At 41.4% G+C, this 23646-nt stretch overlaps 1 protein-coding gene across 1 annotated transcript in view; it reads left to right on the top strand.

Annotated features, from left to right (window-relative positions):
• CADPS (calcium dependent secretion activator) overlaps window positions 1–23646 on the top strand; it is a gene marked incomplete at its 5' end in the record, with an annotated part of 471496 nt that overhangs the window by 44090 nt on the left and 403760 nt on the right. The gene's annotated exons all lie outside the window — the stretch shown is intronic.

Here is a 23646-nt window from a genome sequence, read left to right on the forward strand (position 1 = left end):
ATATGGATTTGAAACACTCCCTACCTAGAAGGAGCAATTCCTCCAAAAATGAACAAGAAGTTGTTGGTTGTTGTTGTTGTTTTAAAGAAGTGGAGGGGCTCTTCATTCCATCCAAGCAGAAATGCATCCGTAGCCAGCAAGAAGCAGATGGCCCTTCTTCTCTGCCCTTTAGTTTTCTGACTGTGAGTCTGGGAGATTTTTCAGCAGTCGAAAGAGTTGGCTTCATCTGTCGTGCCAGGCAATGCCTCCGCCACAGCAGCTTGTCTTTCTACATTCAGGTTCCATAGATACGGACTAAGCAGAGCCTCATGTTTTCACATCAGAGGCTGATGATAAGCGATGTGAGGAGAGACGGAGTTAAACAGATTCTTCCCCACTCTCCGTTTCTTAGCCGGACGGGTAACAAGTGTGCCTCCTGCTAGAATCTGTGATGCTAGGTGAACCCTCTGCTCCGAAGGGGGAATTTATCCTCTACAACGTCCTCGTGTAGAATGAAATCACCTTCCCGGTTACATTTTAGGTTGTCTTAACATAGCGAAGCACCTTTATCTCAACATGTTGTCTAAGATCCTGGTACAGGGTTTCTGGATTCTGCTTTAACTTTAACATATTATATAGAATGTGGTCTTGGGCAAGTCGTTTAAGCTCTCTATGCCTCTAAAGTTATAACGACACGTCACTTAGCCCTGAACGCTTACCATAAAAGCACTTCTATAAGAGATTTGCGTGGACTGGTGCCTCTCAGCCTAGTTGCACATTAGGGTCACCTGTGGTCTTTTTTATTTAAACTACCAGTACCAAGCACCGATGATTCTAAAGTAGAGCCAGGATTGGATTTAGAAACACTAACCTGTCAGTCCCATTCAGAATTATTCTCACCCTGCTATATTTGCTTTGTTTTGCTTTTTATAATTTTAACCCAGCCAGTTTCAATTCTTTCTTTCTGCACATGGCTTACCTCCGACAACCAGATATGAGCTCCTTGAGGAAAGAAACAGGTGCATAATTCATCTTTGTTTTCCTACCCTATCTTGACCAGAGGGAACCTGGGTTCAAAAATTACCTCTAACTCTTGGCAAAACACTTCTCTCTTCTACATCTGTTTCCTTACTTGCTCCTAATGGGTAGGAATATAAATGCCTACACTGTAGGGCGGTCTTGAGACTTAATGAAATTTATATGTGAGGCTTGCAGCCTCTAATAGGTAGTCAGCTCAGATCACCTACTCCATAAATGTTTGGTACATTTGATGCCTTTTGTGTAGTGATTTTTTCCATTGTTGCATCATTTATCAACAAAAAAATTTTAGCACTTCCACTACAGTTCTAGGTGTGTGGAGAATATGTTCATGAAATCTACATTTTAGAATATTGTATTTATGACCTTCTTTAATTTTTTACAAGAAGTTTTGTTTTCTTATGCCTGAGTCAAGTAAAACCCTGAAGGCTAAGAGAAATTAAGTGATTTCTCTGAGGCATCACAGTAATTTGGTGATGAAGCCGTGCTTGCAATCCAGGTTTTAAGACTTGTACCCAGTGCTCATTCCAAAGGACAAAGTCACCATCTCGATTCTCTAACCAGTGACTATAACAATGTGACCGCTGTCATGGAAGCAACCTCATACAGAGGGTAAGATTGTGAAATGTCCAGGTATAACAAGTGACTGTCACTTCTTAGCTGGGTGACTTTGGAAAAGTTTATTTTACCTCTCTGTGTTTCAGTTTTCTCCTCTGAAAAATGAAGCTAATCCTGTTTACTTCGAAGAGGTTTTGTGAGGGTTAAGTATAGGAAAAGTTCTGCCCAGTACCTGCCCTGTAGCACATAATGGATGTTAGTTACTCTGATGCTTGTTATTGTATCTGTGGTTAAACGTGAATAGTGTCTAGCTACAAGCTGCCCGGGACTCTAGGGAGGCTCCATGCCCCGCTGCCCTGAAAATGGGGGCAGTTTGTTGTCATGGAAGTATCCTGGTTATACTCTTCAAAAAAGGTACAAATTTGTCTGCAATTGTATGTCTAGGAAACATAACGGTTCTGACATTTGTACATATGAAGGAATAAATCCTCCCCAGCAAGTTGGAATTGATCCATGGCTAACAGTTGGTAAAATGCACAATTTGCATGAGGATATGTGAGGATGTTATACATCTATTTTTAAAAAGACCTACTGGATACTAAGAATATCCTAGGGCATGTATAGCCAGAGCTTGGACAAGATGATCTCTTGTGTGGTGTTTGTTTTTTTCTTAGTGTTAAGAATAGTCTAATTGACTCTCCAAAGACCATCTAGAGTCTTATCTTAGGAGAGAAATCTCTAGGTCCTGCACACCCCACTCAGTGTAATATTAACATGTATTTAACATGAAAAGGCCATATATTGAAAGGTTTCTTAAAGCATGTGTGTATAGCTATAGAATGAACTTTCTGTATGGAGACTTTGTTCTTGACAGAGTAATGTTGTGGAGTTTCTAATTAGCTCCTAGCACCAAGCATGGCCATATCCCTTCTCCTTGTTTTTGCTGTATTTACTCTTCCAGGGAAAAATGAGGAGGGGGCTACAAAGGTAACAGCACAAGCATTTTTAGCATTTCCCTTACTTAGTGTACACATTTGGCTGATAAGCCTGTCTGAGGCGGGAAAGAGATGACTGTCAAGTGATTGGGATTCAAATGGACTAAGAGAAAGCTCTGAACTCAGATAGAAGTAAATGCTCTCTTTTATGTTAAAGATGATCCTGATTGGTAAAAACGTCAGAACCAAGGGAAGCATCATCAAAGATGAGCACTAGTTGGATCTTTCAGTGCGTCTCAGAGGTGAGGACCCACTAGGTGCCAGAATTCCACCCAAGATGGGATAATGTGAAGATGCTTATGGTCTTCTGTAATGGAATGATTTCAATGAATCATTCCAAATCCACAATGATTTCTGTAATGGAATGATTTGTTCTATGAAGGTGCCTTCATAGAGCAAAGAGCAGGAGGTTTTAGGATTAAAGAGAGGAGAAACCCACCCACTTGGGGCAGAAGACAGGGTGGGGGGACAAACTTTCAGTTGGGGAGATGCCCCTGCTAATTGAAAGCAGGTAGACTCTTCCGCAGGGGTAATTCCTGAATGTTGCAATCACGTGGGTGGCTGAGATAGCGTCTCCTCCAATTTCTTTTTCCATCCTGCATTTTTCTCAATATGGACTAATTTTTTGGCTCTCTTTCAAAGAGAGGGCTGTCAGAAATGAGTGGAGTACTCATTCACATTGAATACAAAACCTAAAGAGTTAAACAACCTCCATGAAGCCTTGAGTTGTTCATTATTCTTGGATCAGAACCCAAGAATCAAGAGTGTTTGGTAAATTGTAGGCCCTTGATAGCTAAACATTGCACTTTAAGCTTTATCAAAATGTTTTCTCACAAAACCATTCATCCAGTCTTTACAATTACTTGTGACATGGTTGAACTTATAATACTAGTCTAATTTATTTTTTTTTTGCTGGGAAACCAAGTTTTCAGAGTTTGAAAAGTCTGCATAATTTGAAACCATGAGCATCAGGCCCCTAAGATTTTGATATGCCATCATTTTCACTAGTCCTTAACTTTTCTTCTTGCATAATCGGCCCTAGACTGTGCAATTATATGTGGCCATCAAATTCAGTTGCTTACAAGGACCCTACACATAAGAAAAGAAATTAAATTGAATACACTTGGGAGTGGTGGAGACTGTGATGAAATGGAGCATGCGTAGATCAATTAAAGGGAATGAAAATCAAATTTTTTTAAGTTTTGTTTTTGTTTTTGTTTTTTTGTTTTTTGTTTTTTTACAGGGGGATCACAAATAGGCAGTGAGGCAGGCAGAGAAGGGGGGAAGCAGGCTCCCCGCAGAGCAGAGAGCCCGATGTGGGGCTCGATCCCAGGACCCTGAGATCATGATCTGAGCTGAAGGCAGAGGCTTAACCCCTTGAGCCACCCAGGTGCCCCGAAAATCAAATTTTTAATAAAAAACACAGGTAGACCAAAGCAGACATTCTCATTTAATGGTACGATTGGGTTCATAAGCAGTCTATTTGTATTCTCTACAGAGAAATTGAAATATAAAATAGGTTCTAAGCAGAATACTAAATAGAAAAGCTAATTTATAAAGATCTGTTGGCATACATTTATGTGTTATTAAAAGCATACTTAAATAAAGATCCAATTTGGCTTTCTAACTGTAAACATATCATTAAATTAAAAGGAATATTAAAAGATGACTGATTTGCAAGATAAATCTAGACCTGCTCCTTTGTGTTTTTAAGGCTCTTCTGTATCCTTTGGTGCAGAGTCCAGGAACTTAAGTTAAAAAGGGGTTGGGGATGCCTGGGTGGCTCAGTCATTTAAGAGTCTAACACTTGATTTCAGCTCAGGTCATGATCTTGGGGTTGTAGGATCAAGCCCCCTGGCTTTGTGCTCAGCGTGGAGTCTTCTTGAGATTCTCTCTCTCCCTCTCCCTCTGCCTCTCCCCACCCTCTCTTTTTCTCAAATAAATAAATAAATAAAATCTTTAAAAATTTTTTTTCTTTTTTTTGTCAAAGGTAGGATTATCTCAGTGACCCATTGGTTATTTGCTCAGTTCCTTGGTGATAATCTTCTCTTTTTACCCAGATACTTTCCAGTACTCTCCCTGGTGATTCACATAACGGGAACTATTTTATGGAGACCACCCAACCTTGATTAAGCAACCATACGTTTTACGGCTTAAAATAACAATATGGTAGAAAGAGCGCTAGAATTGCTATTTGGAAACCAGATTTGAGCTCTCACTCCATGACTTATAAAAGTGTGACCCCGTGACTTAGAAAAATATGACCGCACGATGACCCCAGCCATAGGTGTGGGGGTGGTCTCCATAAGGTGTGGGGTTGTCAACCCCCCTAAAGCACAAATATGGTTAGATTTTGGGTTGGTTGTGACAATGCCTAGTGAGATCTCTTGGCATTTAATAGGTGGGAGCCAAGGATTACTACACATTCTGCAAGGTGCACAGGACAGCCCCGTATAATGAAGTATTGTCCTGGACAAAACTCAGAAGTCCCCGCTTTGAGACACAGTGCTGTAGGCAGTGTATTCACCCTGTGCACACCTCATTTTCCTCATTTATGAAATGTCTTACTGAGCTTACAGGCTTATTAAGACGATCAAATCAGATAATATATGGGAAAGTGCTTTGTAAGCCCTAAAACATCATATGCATGGGAGGTATTATAACCGCTATGCTAAGTGGCAAAGGCAAAGCTCTTTACAACAAATTGTGAACAGTACACATCTATAATCTCTCTCTCGGTTTGTCTTGTGTGTGTGTTGTGGAGGGGTTTGTTTTTTAACACGGCTTAATCTGGATCATCTGGGCTGAGAGGGTTATTTTGACCCATTAATACCTTTTGGTTCTTTCTACTCTTAGGAAAATCCCAAGATATACTTATTTTTGAAAGTGTCAGCTACAGTGGTCATTTGCCAGTATCTAATTTAATGTCAAAGCCACTTAGAAGAATACTTTCTATGATTATTCATAGAGTCTTAGGAAAATTTAGGATCAGAAAAGTTCTATGTAGCATACAGTGTGACTGCTAGGAATATGAATTTAGAGTCCAAAGGTGTTCAGTTTGAGGCCTCACCCTACCCAGCCACATTGGCTGTGGGACCTTGGGTAAACTAACTCACTTTCCTAATCAGTTTTCTATAAAATGATTAAAATACTTACCTCATCAATGTTGTGAGGGTTTAGTGCTGTATCTTTGACCTAATATACCCTCATCTTATCCAGGCCCCCAACGTTTGCTTGAAAAGAAGTCAAGCTACCTTGGTTTCACACCTCACCACCAATGAAAACATCAATCCCATTGGCAGACTTCTTGGAAAGATATGATTAGGAACTGTATTATGAAGTAGAGAGATTCCTTCATAGGACTGGGGTTAAAATCAAGAAACAGCCTCCCCTTTGACCTGCACTATATTATCTGATACTGTCTATAATCAAATTATCTCCTGAAATGCCAGGATGTCATATCAAGCCTCCCATCAAAACTATTAACAGGCAGTCAGTTGATGTGACATCCTTGGCTCTGAACAACAGCTTAGGTGTATTTTTAAATATTCCGTCTGGCAGTTCAAGGGAAAAAAAAAAAGAACTGAATAGGCAGCAACCAACAGTTTTCTTTCCAGCAAAGATCCTTCCCCACAACCTGTCCACCCCTTCTGAGGAAGGAATAGGTTCAGATATGCTGTACCAAAATAGCAGAGTGGCCACGTTACCTAGCAACCACTCCTAAGGTTGGGTGCTAGACATGCCCCCTAATTACCAGATCGAGGAGGCGCTCTCTGAGTGTGGCTTCAAGAGTGAGCAAAAGCATCTGGGTTCCAGTGAGTCCTGTGAATGGGCAAGATGATGTGAGAGGCTTCCTTTCAGGTTCCCGGGAGCTACAGGGACTCAAAGGCCCGGGAAGCCATGACATTTAAGGATCTGAAATCTTGCGGTCCCAGGTTACTTTCCCCAGACCACTTCTTGCCATGACATCAGTTTTTTTCCAGCTTTACTGCAGTATGATTGACAAATAAAAACTGTATATATTTAACCTGTATACATAATTTTAAAGGTGTTTTGATGTGAATATATATATGTATACATATATACATATACATATAAACATTGTGAAATGATCACCAAAATCAAGTTCATTAACACACCCACTGTCTCACATAGTTACCTTCTGCGTGCGTGTGGTGAAAACACTTAAGATCTACTCTTTGAGCAATTTCCAAGGATACAATACAGTATTATTAACTATAGTCACCAAGCTTATATTATATCCCCAAAACATATTCATCTTATAACTGAAAGTTTGTGCCCTGTGACCGACATCTCCCCATTCACCCCATCCAACCATGACACCATTTTTAAAAACTTTTTGTTCTGTGGTAGTCATTAATTCACATGTAGTTGTAAGAAATAATTCAGTTCCCTTTGGTGCGGATGGCTATACCTTCACCCAGTTGTTTTCAGTGGTAACTGCTTACACATCTGTAATGCACATTACAACCAGGAAGTTAATATGGTCCATCAGCTTTATTCAGATCTCACCCGTTATGCATGCACTATGACACCGATTTTAAGGAAAATGTAAACCTACTGCAACAAACCCCCCTTTTGAAAAATCTTTCTTGATAACTCTGATCAGTTGGAAATGTAGGCACACAAAATGGTCTTGGGAATGTCAGTAGTCCACAAGAAACTTTCTGACTTTCGCTTCTCTCCATACTGTCTCTTCTATCACCTGACTCAGAATCTGGGGGATGGGGTAAGGGACTGTGCCTCCGGGTCTCATTAGGATGTAAGATCAAGCACAGCAGTCCTGTTTCAGTTACTCATAAGCCCATGGTCTGTGCATAGTTAGGAGGCTAAGGTCTGTATTCTTTGAGGTCAAGAAATTTGAGGTCTTCACCCTGAGCTGTTCTGTCGCTTTAACTGCTGCTGAAACTCCCAGCTCAAGTGTACGATTCTGTGTCTGTCAGATTGAAAAGTGAGGATAAAAGAAGAATTTTGACTGCAGGTGTGCACATAGGAAGGACCATTTCATCCTTGTGCCTAGGGAAGCTGATTCGTTTCTGGGCAAGGCCATGCAGAGCTGGTTTCAAAGTTTGAAGCTATTTTCTACAGCCGACAGTGAAAATATTGAAGACAGAAAGGGAAATGGTTGAAGCTTAGAAGCCTGAACTACTGGAGTTTAAATCCCAGCCCCATTATCGACCAGCTATGCCACAAATGACCTCACCTCCCCATCTGTGAGAAATTGGCGATGTTGATGATAACTCATACCTCATAAGGCAGTTACAAGGTTTCAGTGACATAAGGAACTGCTTCCCAAACTTGAACATGAATTGGAATCACCTGGAGGCCTTATCCCAACAGATTGCCTGACCACACCCGCAGAGTTCCGGATTCCCCAGGCCTTGCGTGAGGCCTGATAACGTGCATTTCTAACAGGTTCCCTGGTGCTGCTGCTGCCTGTTTGGGGATCACACTCTGGGAACCCCGGTGATCCCTTCATGATCACCCTTTGGGAACCCTAATATAAGGGGCATGAAGTGCCTCATCACATATCTGACTGTTGATACCCATCCAGAGGAAGATAGTTCCCCTCCAAGCAAATGAGGAATGAGGTACCCAGTTTCCCAAAAAACCTGAGTTGTCAGACTTTTCAGAAATTGACCTCCTGATTAACTTCTAAACAATCCATGTAGAAAAGGCTGTGCCGTCATCAAGCATATTTGATGATGGTACACAGCCAGTTTTGATATTTTGCCATTTAAAAGTGATTTTCCCCGGGGCGCCTGGGTGGCTCCGTGGTTTAGGCCTCTGCCTTCGTTCGGCTCAGGTCATGATCTCAGGGTCCTGGGATCGAGCCCCACATCTCTGCTCAGCGGGAGCCTGCTTCCCCCTCTCTCGGTCTGCCTCTCTGCCTAGCTCTGATTTCTCTGTCAAATAAATAAAATCTTTTAAAAAAAATAAATAAAAGTGATTTTTCCCCCTAGAAACAAATCCAGAGTGAGGGGTTTCATGCTGGATGTATGTGCAAATGTATGCTCTTGCACACACGTAAGTACACACACTTCTTGGCTTTTTGTCCGACAGCTTCACCCCCAACACGTAATATTTTCATCAGGCGGATGTACCTTATGTGTCATTTTTCTGGCATGTGTATGTGGGAGAAAATGTGGAAAAAGGAAGCTTAGGAAAACAAGTGTTCTTAGAAGAACTCCAGAGAACCTCTTATTAGAGAAGCAAATTAAAATATTCCAGTCCCTGGCCTATTCTTTTTTAAATACACCAAATTACATCAGCTTTTGATAGAATAAACTTCAGGCTATAGAATTACCTTAAAAGAATAGCACTGACATGTTTTGCTTGTGCAGGAAGTGATATAAATAAAATCACTCTAAATGTTATTTTCTTGGCCCCATGAATGTTTTTTGTAAGAGACAAAACCCCAGCTGTGAACGTGAGGGATTATTTTAATAATCTTCAGTGCCCTGGATTTTCTGACATTGCATGCAACCCTCGATTTCTTTTTATTAGCTCACTTTCCAGGGTCCTTACATGCTCTGGCTTCCAACATTGGAGACAACACTCAGAGCCTAGGATGAAGCCCCCATTGACTGCCCTGGATTCATATTTGACTTCCAGATTCCAGGTGCTCTTGAACCCACTGATGTAACTAATGGTATAATTGACACCATTTTAAACAGATGATAACTGTTGAATATCCAGCATTATACAAACATCAGTAGCTTTAGCTTTCGGTCGAGAAGCTGGCTGGGCTTTGAACTTGTATTTTATTTTCAAAGAAAACATATTCTCTTTGAAAATATATTTGTATATATATTTGTATATTTGTATATATATAATATATATATTTGTATATATTTTCAAAGAAAAAAGTATCTTTGAAGATACTTTTTTTTTTTTTTTAAGGTTTACAGCAACAGGTATCAAAACACAGGCCAGAAAGTATTTCAGAATCAGGATACTTGACTGGCAATGGTGTCAGCCTTGGATGTCAGTTTGGATTTGGTTCTTTGTCCGATTCCTCCTAAACTGAGATTATTTCAGGCCATTTCCCCCTTGTGCATTATGTAATGTCTGCAAAGAGAAGTCGGATGGAGAATAACAGCAGGAGCCACGGCAGAGAAGCCTGGGCAGTGTTACCTGGGGCTGTCATGCAGCTTGTAAAGGTACAGCCCCCCAGGGTCCAGCAGGGATGGAACTGACAGGACTCCTGAGCCCCAATCACTACATTCCTAGGAAAGGCAACCAGCAGGAATTGAAATAGTAATTGCTTTCCTTCATTCAAAGAAATCACGGATGAAACGATTAAACAGATTAAGGCTTACCTCCTTCGGTGTCCCAGAATACATGCAGTCTGGTTTTCTGATAGAACCGTAACTGTCAGTCACGGGATGAGGCCTTTAGGGGGTGGAGGGTGGAGGTGGCCTTAAAATGTATTCAGATTTGCAAATTTACAGCTGTATATTTTAATCCTGGAGTTACACATTGATCTTGCCCCCTCTTTGAAGTCTGCTGTTCTATTAGCTACAGGCTTTCTGCCCTCAACCACTTTTCTTAAATATTTTTTAAAAAGATATTTTAAAAACTCAATTAAAAATAGTCCTGCACTGAATCACCCAAGGGGAAAATATAATTAAAGGTAACCATTTGTATTACCTTCGGTAGGGACAGACTTTGGACATGTGATTAACTTTGAAATACATGAGTCTGATTATTTCTTCAGAAATGCAGCACTATATATCTAAAAAAATTTTTCCACTAGTTCATTCGGGATTTTGTACTTACAGGGTGACTGTTTATCCATTTAGTGATTTCGTTGAGGGCTGAGTGTAGGTTTTCAGTCTTAGCAATGCAGTCTGCCTGTTGGTTTAAGTCGTATCAGCTAAGTTAGTACAGCTGCAAAATGCACGTTGTTTTCTCATTAGCTGTCATATGTCTGCACCTATTAATTTTTTGAAAACATAATAGATATTCCTGGAGAAACCAAGAGAAAGTGGCAGAATAAATGGCAGGCCATTTCTCATGTAGTGACAGAACTTAAGCATTTGTAAGTTTCTGACAGTCAGTAGTCAAGGTTCTGGGTTCATTATCTCAACCTTGACATCTGGGTTCTTAATCTGCAAATCCAATTTTTTTTTCACCATTTTCGTGCTTGAAAACGAAAGTCCCATCAGCCCAAACTATGTTTCCTAATGTTTCTGTATTCAACAAATATTCTAATGGGTCAGCTATTATGTTGAACTAGAAGAAATCCATCCATCTTACTATCTCCCTATTTAACTCCCCATCCATCCATCCATCCATCTGTCTGTCCGTCCGTCCATCCATCCATCCATTTGTTGATTCACTGATTCACCAAAGACCTTCTCAGTCTCCTGCTTGGGTGCTCAAACATCAGCTGTGAGTAACAAACATTTATTCCCTACTCCCTTGTAGCTTACAATCTAACATGGAAGGCAAATTTTGAGTAAGTAATTAGACATTTGAGGAAAGATACCAAAGAGACAGGCAAGGAAGAATTATAGTAGTGAGGTAGACAGAATTATAATAGTGAATCTCAGTAACCCTCATCTTTATAATTCCTTCTGCTTTATATGTGAGTGGAACCTGTGAATATAATAATTTATCAGTCTTTGGATTATGTTATATTAAATGACAAAAGGGAAATTATGCCAAGGGGCCTGATTTAATGATAGGAGCCTTTATTTATTTATTTTTTTAAGATTTTATTTATTTATTTGACAGGCAGAGATCACAAGTAGACAGAGAGAGAGGAGGAAGCAGGCTCCCCGCTGAGCAGAGAGCCCTATGCGGGGCTCAATCCCAGGACCCTGAGATCATGACCTGAGCCAAAGGCAGAGGCTTTAACCCACTGAGCCACCCAGGTGCCCCGATAGGAGCCTTTAAAAGCAGAGCATTTTCTCCAGCTGGTGGGTAGAAGGGGAAGTCAGATTCCAAGCCTAAGAACGGTTTGATGCACTATGACTGGCTTGAAGATGGAGGTGGCCATGTGCTACAAAATGTTGGTGGCCTCTTGAAGCTGAGAGCTGAACCCGAGCTGGCAGCCAACAAAGAGATAGAGACTTCAGTCCTACATCTGTAAGGAACTGAATTCTGCCTACAATCCGAGTTAACTTGAGGGTGAACTCTTCCCCACAACTTCCAGAGAAGTGTCTAGCCCTGCTGACGCTTTGAGTTCAGCCTAGTGAGACTGCTGTGGGTTGAACTTTGTGCACCATAAAAAGACATATTGACATCCTAATCCCCGGGACCTGTGAATGGGACTTTATTTGGAGAAAAGATCTTTGCAGATTCGCTCAAGTTAAGTTAACCCTTCAACCGGTGTGACTGGTGTCCTTACAAGAAGAGGGATATTTGGACACAGAGCACCTGAAGAATGCCAGGTGAAGACCTAGACACCGGGGAATGGCCATGTGAAGATGGAAATGGTCCCTGGAATAATGCTACCACAAGCCAAGAATGCCTGGGGTACCACAGGTTGGGAGAAACAAAGAAGGCTCTCCAGTAGAGCCTTCTGAGGGAACACGGCCATGACACCTTGAGTTTGCACTTTCAGCTTCTACAACCATAAACTGTTTTTTGTTTTGTTTTGTTTTTTTAAGCCACCTGATTTTTGGTACTTGCTTACTTGGAAATGAATACAGTTAAGTCTAATGCAGAGAGCCCCACTGAGCCTGCCCAGACCTTTGCTCCACAGAACCATCAGACATAATGGGTGTTGTTTTTGAAACTCCTGCTTTTGAGGTAATTATGTAGCAGTAGACAATGAGTACAGAAGACTATGGAACGAGTACCTCATCTACATAATCTGAGGGCGGCTGTCTGAGGAGGATGTGGAAGATGAGGAAAAAGGGTAAGTAAGCATCATCTAGCAGAAAGGAGAAAGGGAGATTGTTCTAAACAGAAAGAATAGCACATGCAAAGGCCTTGAGACAGAGAGCCGGCTGCGCTTAAGGAACGGATCTGTTCAGGCTTTCTCCCTTCAGATGGTGTTGCTGTCCATGCCAGGCCTAACCTAGGTGCTGGAGATAAAATAAGGACCTACAGACATCATGCTTGTTTTCACGGAGCTCAGATTTTTAGTAAGGGAGATTAAAAACATATAAGCAGACTACAAAATAATTGTAGTTTATAAGTTGGACTCTGAAGGAAAAAACATGAGAGGGAGACAGAAAGCCACAGAGTATTGAATGGAATGTGGACAAGGGAGGGAGAATGATGACCTGAGTCTGGGGAGGCAGGCAAGCCCAGATTAAGGAGGGGGCTGGGACAGTCGGCATCTCTCCCTATGGAACATTTCAGGAAATCACAGTGAGTCGCCCTCATTACAGTGCTCAGTAGTTTACGTAGCACCCTCTGTAGCAGCCTCCTGCACCTTCTCAGATGTAGGCCAGCAGAGAAAAGTCTAGACCATTCCCCTCCTTGAACACAGGATTGTATCTCTGGCGTAGTGAGGTCTAGCCTATCCTGAAGCATTGGGTTTTTATTTAACCAAATATATAACCAAAATATAAATGATCCAAACCCTCTGCTCCCATCGGCACAGTAGACTTGTACTACTATTTCTTGAATTTCAAGTTACTGGCATCACATGCGTATGTGTGTGTCTGTGTGCCTGTGTCTCTTGTCTCTGGAATCCCCAAGATGATCCTCAGTTTCAGTGATTCACTGGGAGAACTCACAGAAATCAGAAAAGCCATTACCTTCTTGCTTACCGTTATCACAGCAAAAGGATAGAGATTAAAATCACCACAGGAAAAAGATGGACAGAGCAGGCTCTAAGAGAGACTGGGTACTGGCTTCCCACTGTGCTCTCCTAGAGGAGTCCTACAACAGTGTGTGGCAACAGCCAGAGCATCTCACTTGAGCCTGGACCTCCAGGGTTTTTCTTGGAGGTCAATCATGTAGGCCTGGAGTGTCCCCGGGGCTGGTCACTCAGCCCCCACCCCCTCCGGAGGTCAAACTGTTACACCACAGCCCGAGGCCCCAGCATTAATCACATTGTTAGCCTAAACTATCTAGCCTGGTTCAAGGGTGCAGGTAAATGCGAAAGCTCTTACCAAGCCAGATATTTCAATGGTGTAGAGATCATCTCCCGAGAGCTGCTAAAGGTGGGGGGGGGGCATATCTTTCTTTGGAATGTGTAGGGTTTTAATATGCCAGATCTGCAGAATCAACCCTTAGGATCACACAGGCTCCCTGTCCCTCCCTCTCTCACCCTCCCGAGTTCCCGGATGCCCCTTCACAGTCAGGCCTTGGCACCTGCTCTCCTGCCCCCACTCCCAACCCCCCAGTGCCACGCCAGTTACTGTTCTTATCTCTCACCGAAAATTAGTTCTGTCTGTTTTAAAATTTCACATAAAAGGACACACACAATGCATGGCGTTTTTGCATGTCTCTTTCTCCCCATTCAGAATACCGCTCTGGAGTTTCAACTGTGTGAGGGTGTATTAGTAATCTATTCCTGTTAACTGCCGAATCGTTTTCCATTGTGTGGCTATAACACAATTTATATCCATTTTCCTTTTATGGACATTTGGATTCTCTCCAGTTTTTTATCTATGATGCATACAGTTGCTGTGTTTTCCAAACAAGTTTTTCTGTGGACGTTAGTTCTCATTTCTTTTGGGTAAATAGCTAGGAGAGGGGTTGCTGGCTTGTAAGGTAGGTCTTTATCTTCTCTGTCAATCATTACATAGAGTGGTTGTATGATTTTACACACCTACTCGCATTGCATGGAGCTATGGGTACTTTCCCTCCCCTCCAACATTGAACTTTAGGTCTATCTCTTGCTTATCTTTAAAACTGGGTTGTTGGACATTTTATTATCGGGTTGAAGGAATATTCTTCCTGGCTTAGCCTTTCTTGAGATTTTGATACAGCAGGTCTGGTGTGGGTGCCCGTGTGATTCTGAAGGGCAGACAGGTTTGAGGACCATGTGTTAATGAGTAAGACAAGAGTTTGCTAACACTTCACCTGTTCTGGGTAAGCGTAACTTCACATTATCCTAGCGCGTAACTTCACATTATCCTATCCAAAGGCTGGCCTGGTGATTATTTTAGATGATTAAAGAAAGCATTTGAGCAGCAACTCTCAGTGAGTTGTTTTCCTCTCACTCTGGACAAGACAGTGAATTTTAACGTGAAACTTGAGCTGGAAAATTCCCAGGCTGGATGCAGTCCCTTTAACCACCTGTGGTTGCATAGAAGGTATCACTATAGCTATTAAAGGGGGCTTCAGTCCATTTGCAGAAGCATCTTTTTTTTTTTTTAAGATTTTATTTATTTATTTGACAGAGGGAGATCACAAGTAGGCAGAGGGGCAGGCAGAGAGAGAGGAGGAAGTAGGCTCCCTGCTGAGCAGAGAGCCCAATGTGGGGCTCGATCCCAGGACCCTGAGATCATGACCTGAGCGGAAGGCAGAGGCTTTAACCCACTGAGCCACCCAGGTGCCCCCATTTGCAGGAGCATTTTAACCACATTTTGTTTTTCCTCCTTCAAAGGGAAATGTGGTCATGTGGGCATTTGAACTTGGAAGGCTGTATGAAATTTGCATTTTTTTAAGTAAAATCATCTTTGGGAAACAACTTGAACCGTCTGGTAATATTCATATTGTTATTTGTCTAGCAGACAGCTTTCCTGACCCAAAATGTTAGGCTTCTGCTCAATAGCTCCTTGAAACTTCATACTGATTCACAGAACATATTGAACCAACTATCTGTTAAGAACCACGTCTTACCCTCCAAAGAAAAGATTAAACAAATAATTCCACCCAATTATTTGATAAACCCTAAACATTTTCTCTTTAAAGGAAAGCCCAGATTTGAAAGTGGTTTTGACCCTAAGTTCAGAGAGTGGAAGGGCTAATGAATTATTCAAGGGATCAAAATTTCTACAAACTCAGGCATCTGAAAATGTACCAGTAGATTATTTCTCTTTTCCAAGGAGCCCGACAGCCTTAAATAGCTAATACAATGATGGCACGTAGAATGCAACTCATAGAAAATGCTGATTGATGTGGATCCCGGAGGGTCGTGCAGAGGCCCTTCCTTCCCTGTTTCTTCGGAAGGTAGGATGTGCTTGATTTGTGATGCCCACCATTCCTGAGCAAGAAAGTACCTTTTTCAATACCGTGTACTTGACCTTTCAAGATATGAGGTTCTAAAGCTAGCCAGAGAGCAAAAGCAAACAAATTATGCAGTGTCTATCAAATATTCTGTTATCCCAATGTTTAGAAAGGCTCATCAGTCCACTTTTCACTCTCTGTGTAAGTGAGAGGAGATATTTTAAATCTTGGGGAAGGAAGATGTTCAAATCCTGAGTCTCCACGTGATCTTTGCTCCAAGGACCTCATCGGGCTTTGTTTTTATTTCCTGCTAATTCCCACTAGGTGAAGGTTGAGAAAGGCCAAGAAAGTTCAACCCAGATCCTTCCCTTCATTTGCAACTCTCTGAAACATTTGATAAGGAGAGGATGGAGGAGAATGTGGGTTCCACCCTGAGCAGCTTTGGCGGCTAGTAGATTTCCATTATCCTCGTCACTGCAGACTCTGGAAGTTTGGGGGGGGGGGGATTCGCACACGCTGCTGAAATGTGAAAGGAGTGATGACGATGTGTCAATACTGTTTGATTTACTCCAGGGGAAACTGCATTTTAAAAACTCCCCTGTGGAAAACGTGAGGCTTTCTGAATGCACAGCCCCATGCTAGACTGCCCTGCAGCCACTTTCTGCAGATGGCAAGGCCGTCTTATCCAGCAGTGCCTGCAAGGTTTCGTTTAACTGTGCCTGATTTTTGTGCTATTTTTATTATTATTTTTTTTAACTTGCCATCAAGGAGAAATTTCTTCCTTTTTCTTGCCCTGGAGTAATGCTCTAAATGGCTGTCCTAAATGGCAAACAGATATTTTTCAAAAACTCTGTGCTGTAGTTTCCATACGATGGTTTGAAATAGGTCATTTTAATACAAGTTCCTTCAGTGGGAGGCACAGATGAATACCCATCTTTGCAAACAAATTTATTTGAGGATATGTGGGAGTGGGGAATGGGGGACATCCTCTAAGCCCAGAATGTAGTCACTTCCTTGGGGACTACATCCAGATCTGCAGCTAGAATACCCTTTTCCTACAGAGGCACTGGTCCAGGCACCGTTGAAATGGGAAGGAAGTGTTTTCCCACTACATATTAAAAAAAAAATAAAATACATATTAAAAAATATATGTGTGTGTGTGTGTGTGTGTTTTGGTGTGTGTAATAACCTTTTTATCCTTTTGTCCGTACCTATCTTTCTTTCTTTTTTAAAAGATTTTTTTTTTTTTTTAGATTTTATTTTATTTATTTGACAGACAAGATCACAAGTAGGCAGAGTGGCAGGCCGAGAGAGAGTAGAAAGCAGGCTCCCTGCAGAGCAGAGAGCCTCATGTGGGGCTTGATCCCAGGACCCTGGGATCATGACCTGAGCCGAAAGCAGAGGCTTTAATCCATTGAGCCACCCAGGTGTCCCCATACCTATCTTTCTTATAAATATGCTAAGCCCTCATGAAGCAAGACAGGGTCAGAGTATCTGTCATGCAAGTGTTAATTCATAGCTTTATAAAAATACATCCGTCTTCCTTGGTCACTGTCCGTGGGAGCTAGATGAGTGGAGAAAAATTGATCTCTCTCTTCTAGCTCAAACTGGAAAATGAATTGAGAAACTGACAATAAACGATTTTAACTATCCAAGTCCCAGACACTACCATGAAACGATGAACATGAAGTTTTCAGAGACGGCCCCAGTTGTTCCAATCCAATCAGAAAAGTTTAGTCACTACCAATGTCTCCTTTTTCGGTGAATTTGCTAACCTCAAGAAGGGTAGAATCAGGAGAGAAGGAGAAAGAGACAGAGAAAACAAAAGACACACATAGAGAGGGGAAAAAATGCAATTTTCCTAAAAGTCATATTAGTTGTTGTATCTCAGCTAACTTAGAAATTCAAGAAGGCAGCAGCACAAAGAAACAGAAGGTGACCGGTCTTTAAAATAGAAACACAGGAGGCACGAGTGTATCACATCAAGATTCTAACTTTCTTATGTGTCCAGTTATTTTTATGTAAATGATAGAGAAGTATAACAAACATACAGACAATTGCACAGATCGAACGTGTGTCTATCCATGTAATCTGCCCCCAGATCCAGAAATAGGCTGTTTCTGGCACCGCCGCAGCCCCTCCACGTTAGAAGGGACCGTTGCTCCCAGCAAGAGTCATCACACTTCTGACTTCTAATGCCACAGATGCGCTTGGCCTGTTTTTGCACTTGGTAAAAATGGAATCATGCAATTCGATGTCCCTGATTGCCAGCTCCTTTCTCTTACCAGCGTGTCTGTGAGGTTCACTGCGTTGTGGCATGTAGCAGTAATGGGTTCATTTTCATTCTATGGATATTCAATTGGTTATACTACAGTTTCTCACCCATTCTAATGGCGGTGGAGAGTTCAGGTTTTTTGTTTTTTTGTTTTTTGCGATATGGGGCTATTATAGTTCATGCTGCCACATCAACCTCCTAGGTTTCTCTTGGTGAATGTATACATACCTATTTTTTAAAAATTTTATTTATTTATTTGACAGACGGAGATCACAAGTAGGCAGAGAGGCAGGCAGAGAGAGAGGGGGAGGCAGGCTCCCTGCTGAGCAGAGAGCCCGATGCGAGGCTCGATCCCAGGACCCTGGGATCATGACCTGAGCTGAAGGCAGAGGCTTTAACCCACTGAGCCACCCAGGCGCCCCTACATACCTATTTTGTCTCCACGTGTCTGAAGAACTGTAGCCTCACAGAAATCTAAGAAACAAATTTGTTTTTTTCAAAAACTGCGTCCTCAAGGACAGAACAATTCGAAAAGAGTTGACTAGCTCTGCGGAGGGAAAGACCAAAAAAGAAGACAGAAGTACACAAAAGTACACAAAAGCAAAATCTGTTTTGTGACGTTCCTGTCTTTGCTGGGTGCTCAGAATTGAGTTTGCTTTTAAAATGTTAAAATTTGTTTAGTGATTCATATCTTCGACTAATTGCTTTGATCTTTAAAGTAATGAAAACAGTTGAAAGAGGAAGAGAGTGGGTACTCCCTGTGCTCGACAATTAAGTTTCATGGAGAGAATCCCTGATGACTGTAGAGCACACAGAGCTTCCTCCAGCCCCATCAGAAATGAGTTCCTGCGATAACAAACTCAATAGGGAAAACACGAATACGGCTTTGCCAGTTTCAGAGGAGTCGTAAATTTGACGGTAACTATAGCTTGGGTTCTCCGGTACTATAACTTCTCTCTGGTATTTGATTAGACCTTGGCAAGCTGTGAACCTGTGCTATACTTGTAAAATACACACAGATTTAGAAGAATCATGAAAAAGAGTACCCCAGGAATAACTCTGGATACTGATTACATTTTACATGATGATACTGTACGTACATTGGGTTAAATAAATTACAAAAATTAATGTCATCTATTTCTTTTTACTTTATTGAGGGGGTTACTGAAAAAATTTGAAATTACACAGGTGGCTCACATTAAATTTCTGTTGTGCTGTTAGACCTTGACATCACCTTCCCAAGACTGGTGGTTCAGCCCAGAAAACAATGGGTTTGACAGGATCAGAAAAATAAGTTTTTTTCAGATGTGTTTATTTTCTGACTACTTATTTTCCACATCTACCCACAGATTCCGTGGCATATGTGGGCTTAATTTGGTTGCAACTATCTTTTACGTTGTTTCTTTATCATTTTTATCATAACGTTAATAGACATTTAGTAAGCACCAAGTGTGTGCACAAATAACAAAAACATGTTATATAGCCATGCCTTGGGTGAAGAGGAAAGCCCCACGTGTTTCATTCATTCATTCATTCATTCAGTAAACATTTGCTGAGCTTCTCTCTGGTGGCTACTAGGCAAAGCATGAGGGATTTGTTGATAAGTGAAAGAGCTTAGAGTCAAGTGGAAGAGAGAAATGAGAACAGTGAGTGTACGGAAAATAGACTGTGGGGAGAGAAGGGAGACATTGTGGAACATGACCTACTTTAGATACTTCTGGCCAGTGCCCTTCTACTCCCATGGTTTTGTCCTCAGAACCAAGCTTGTTTAATTTCTACCAGGAAGTCGGAGGGTCAGGAAGGTCACCAAGCAAGAGTGCTCTGGGAAGATCTTACATATACAACAGAAATCACTTGCCTTCAGAACCATGTCTTTGGGCTGATACTTTGGGATACTGTCTCAAATGAGTGATGGAGAATCCACTCAATCTTTTCACTTTCAGAAAGGGGCCCAACACGGCTTTCCTAAAAGAGCATGGATGTGTTCTTTCAGATTACAGGGAGGGTGCGCTTTGAACCAGTGAATGGCTCCTGTGAGTGACTTACATAATGCCTGTGGAACCCTTCCCACAGCACGTGTGGCCTGAGACGGCATGTGACAGTTGGTTTTTGCTGCTGACTTAAAGATGAGAGTATGTGAATGTCTGAAGCTGGAAGACTTGTATGATTTTGTGTTTACATGGATTCAGAATAAAAGATGCCTTTTGGGGGGCTCCTGGGTGGCTCAGTGGGTTAAAGTCTCTGCCTTCAGCTCAGGTCATGATCCCAGGGTCCTGGGATCGAGCCCTGCATCAGGCTCTCTGCTCTGCAGGGAGCCTGCTTCCTCCTCTCTCTCTGCCTGCCTCTCTGCCTACTTGTGATCTCCGTCTGTCAAATAAATAATAAATTAAAATCTTAAAAAAAAAAAAAGATGCCTTTTTGTTAATTCCTTTGCTAGCAAGAAGGAATCTCTTCTGAAGAGTGACAGCTTCTGGGTTCACACTTCAGCTCCAATACTCACTAGCTACTTAACCTTGGGCATATTAGCTGGATTGTCTGGGCATCATCAACCACAGGTGAAGGTCAGCTTATTTGTTTTTTTAAGAGATGTTTTTTGTTTGCTTTTGTTTTTAAAGATTTTACTTATTTATTTGACAGAGATCACAAGTAGGCAGAGAGGCAGGCAGAGAGAGAGAGGGGGAAGCAGGCTCCCCCCTGAGCAGAGAGCCTGATGCGGGGCTTGATCCCAGGATGCTGGGATAGTGACCTGAGCCAAAGGCAGAGGCTTAATCCACTGAGCCACCCAGGCACCCCTGAAGGTCAGTTTATAAATGAAGGCTAAAAGGCTTTCAAAAAGTGACATTTATCAGATTATAACAGTAAAATTAAAATGCTTATTGTATAAAATGTACTCATACAGAAAAAGTATATAAAAATAAGTTTAAAATCACCTGTTTTCCCACCACCAGAGAAAAATATGTTCACATTTTTGTACATTTCCACCCAATTGTTTTTGGGATATTATTTTTTCATAGTTGAGGTTATACAACATTTATATAATTGTGTATCCTGTCTTTTTCAGTTGACATTATTGTGTAAATATTTTGCAGAATAGAATTATTGGATAAGTATTGTGTAAACATGTTTTTAGAAAGAAAAAACTTTAATGACATAATTTCCATTTCATACATAATTTCTCATTGGATGAACATAATATTATTTAATCTTTTTGGATAAGTATTGTGTAAACATGTTTTTAGAAAGAAAAAACTTTAATGACATAATTTCCATTTCATACATAATTTCTCATTGGATGAACATAATATTATTTAATCTTTTGGAAGACATTTAGGTAGATAAGAGACTGAATCCATGGGAGGACAGTTAGGTAAACAAAAGGCAATTTAAAATTTTAAAGCAGAATAAATATAACATTTTTAAAGTTTAATTCAAACTTCAACATAATGTGCCTTTTGATTTCTTAAGGTTAAAAAACAAAATGTAACTGAATAAACTTAACAATCTTATTGGCCTTATTCAATGATTCATGAATCAGGCCGCATCCCCTCTAGCATAGAAGGGCATTCTCAGGAGCTGTAACAAAATAGAAAACTTTTATTGGCAGAAGGAAGCAGGGCAAAGAAGTTGTTCTCACAAAGAGTGGATTGTTTCAGGCAAAGCCATCTTCCTTTGGGGGAAGGCAGGGGTCTCTCAGGCAGATTACCTCTCTAGTGCTGACCAGGTAGTTCCAGATTGACTGGTTAAAGGTCGCATTCCTTCAGAGAGACTGAAAAAAAAGTGCAATTAGGTTAGGTATTAAGTTTTGGTTTGCTGACGTGAGGCTTAGCACAAGTGAATTCATTTTGAGTCTGTTTTCTCTTTTTTAACAGCTTATAAAAGTTAATTTGCTTAAACTACAACACTCAGAGATAATGGATGTCCTCATTGTGGAGAGAAAGACTGTGACAAAAATCAGCCGATGAGCATGTCGTAAACACTAGTCCTTGTCCTGTATGAAGTAACCACGAATTGCCAATTGCAATCTGACACAGGTGTTCCTTTGCTTGGCCAAAAGTATTGGGCGCCATACCCGTGAGAGAAGGAAGAGAGATTGGCATGAGAAGGTTTCAGGAACAGTTTGATGGGCCTTCAGGGATGGGACAGGATTGAAATAAGTCTCTGTAACGCGGGGCTTTTGGTAAGCACTCGCATCTTCCTTCATCTATGAATATTGGTTCTTGTGATTATTTTAATACAACAGATACAAATCCATACTGCCAAATGCGTGGATTTTCTGGAAGCTTGCAACGGACACTGTGTACTCCTGAGAAAGGAAGATATGAGCAGCGAGAGCTCGTGGTGATGATGCAATGCACAGTCCCAAAGGAACACAGGAAAGGGTTACTGCACAGATTTTTGTGAAGATTGGCTGGTAGGAGGAGTGGGTGGAAACAAGAGGAGAGAGCAATTAGGTAAAAATGTTAGGCCACTCTTTTTGTTACATACTAGCAGTGTTAGAGAGTTTGACTTGACTCATTCAAGCATGCTTTTTACATCCAGTTCTTTATTGAAATTTACATCTCTGGCTCTTTGCTTTTGTTAGATCATCGCCTCCTTGAAATTTGGATGAAAGCTAAGGCTCTGCCCCCCACCCCCTGCCCCAACCCCCTGAAAAAAGAAAAAAAAATTGTATGCAGTTATATCTCAACATCCACCTTTCTAACTTACTCAGTCATGAGTTCCAGGTACGGAAGGGCTGATTTATAAACAGCATATGGTTTCATAAGTACGGTTCCTCAATTATTAGTTTGGCTTCCCCCTTCGAATTCTTTTGGTTTTGGAATCTCCATCATTGATCATTAGAAGTGGAAGGAAAGGAGGGAGCTTGGTTGGACAGTGTGCCCTGCCCAGCACTAGGTTTGGTATCTAACATTTACCAGGGTCCTGAGGCCTCATGAGAGCCCTGAGTGAGTTCATGACTAAGAGTGGAGTGGAGAATTACTTTTATTTCATTTAGAAATATTCGGATGGAGTAAAGCTGAGGATATCTAAAGCTACAAATGATAAAATTTGATACTGCCTTTAAAATGATGGGAAATAACCTCTGTTTGACAAAACTTAGATTTTTGCAATAGTTGACCTAGAAAAATGAGCTTTGGTGGAAATAACAGCCCCTGAGAAGATTCAATGTGGAAAAAAAAAAAATCTTTGAAGTAATTGTGATAAAGCCTGATAAAAGAAGCAAATGTTTATTAAGGTATTTGAAAAGAAATGAATTCACCCCAATGAAAATAACTTTGATAAGATAAAAATTGTAAGGTTTTACAGGCGAGGTAAACATGACACCAGGCAAGGTAGGCACAAGGCAAGATTTATTAAAGGCGCTCTCCGGCGAAGTTTCAGGGCTCGGGAGAAGGGGAGCCAGGAAAGTCGCGCCGGGAGGACGTGGGCACCCTCGGGCGAGGTTCCGAGACTCCGGAAAGGGGAGTCAGGGAAGTCACGCTGGGAGGGGATTGAGTGGGTCTTTTATCTGGGGTAAGAGAGGGAATAGGTTCACAGCCATAGAAGGTACGGTATTTGGGGACTGGAGGGTTGGGGGAGTCCTGATGTTCTGGTTTCTTGCTTAGGTATCAGGTTACTTGTGGAGACGTGACCTGCGCATACATCCTTATGGTGGGACAGTCAAGGCGGTCATATCTGTTGTTTCTCCTGCATTCC

Source organism: Martes martes, assembly GCF_963455335.1.
Source record: "Martes martes genome assembly, chromosome: 1".
Lineage (NCBI taxonomy): Eukaryota > Metazoa > Chordata > Mammalia > Carnivora > Mustelidae > Martes > Martes martes.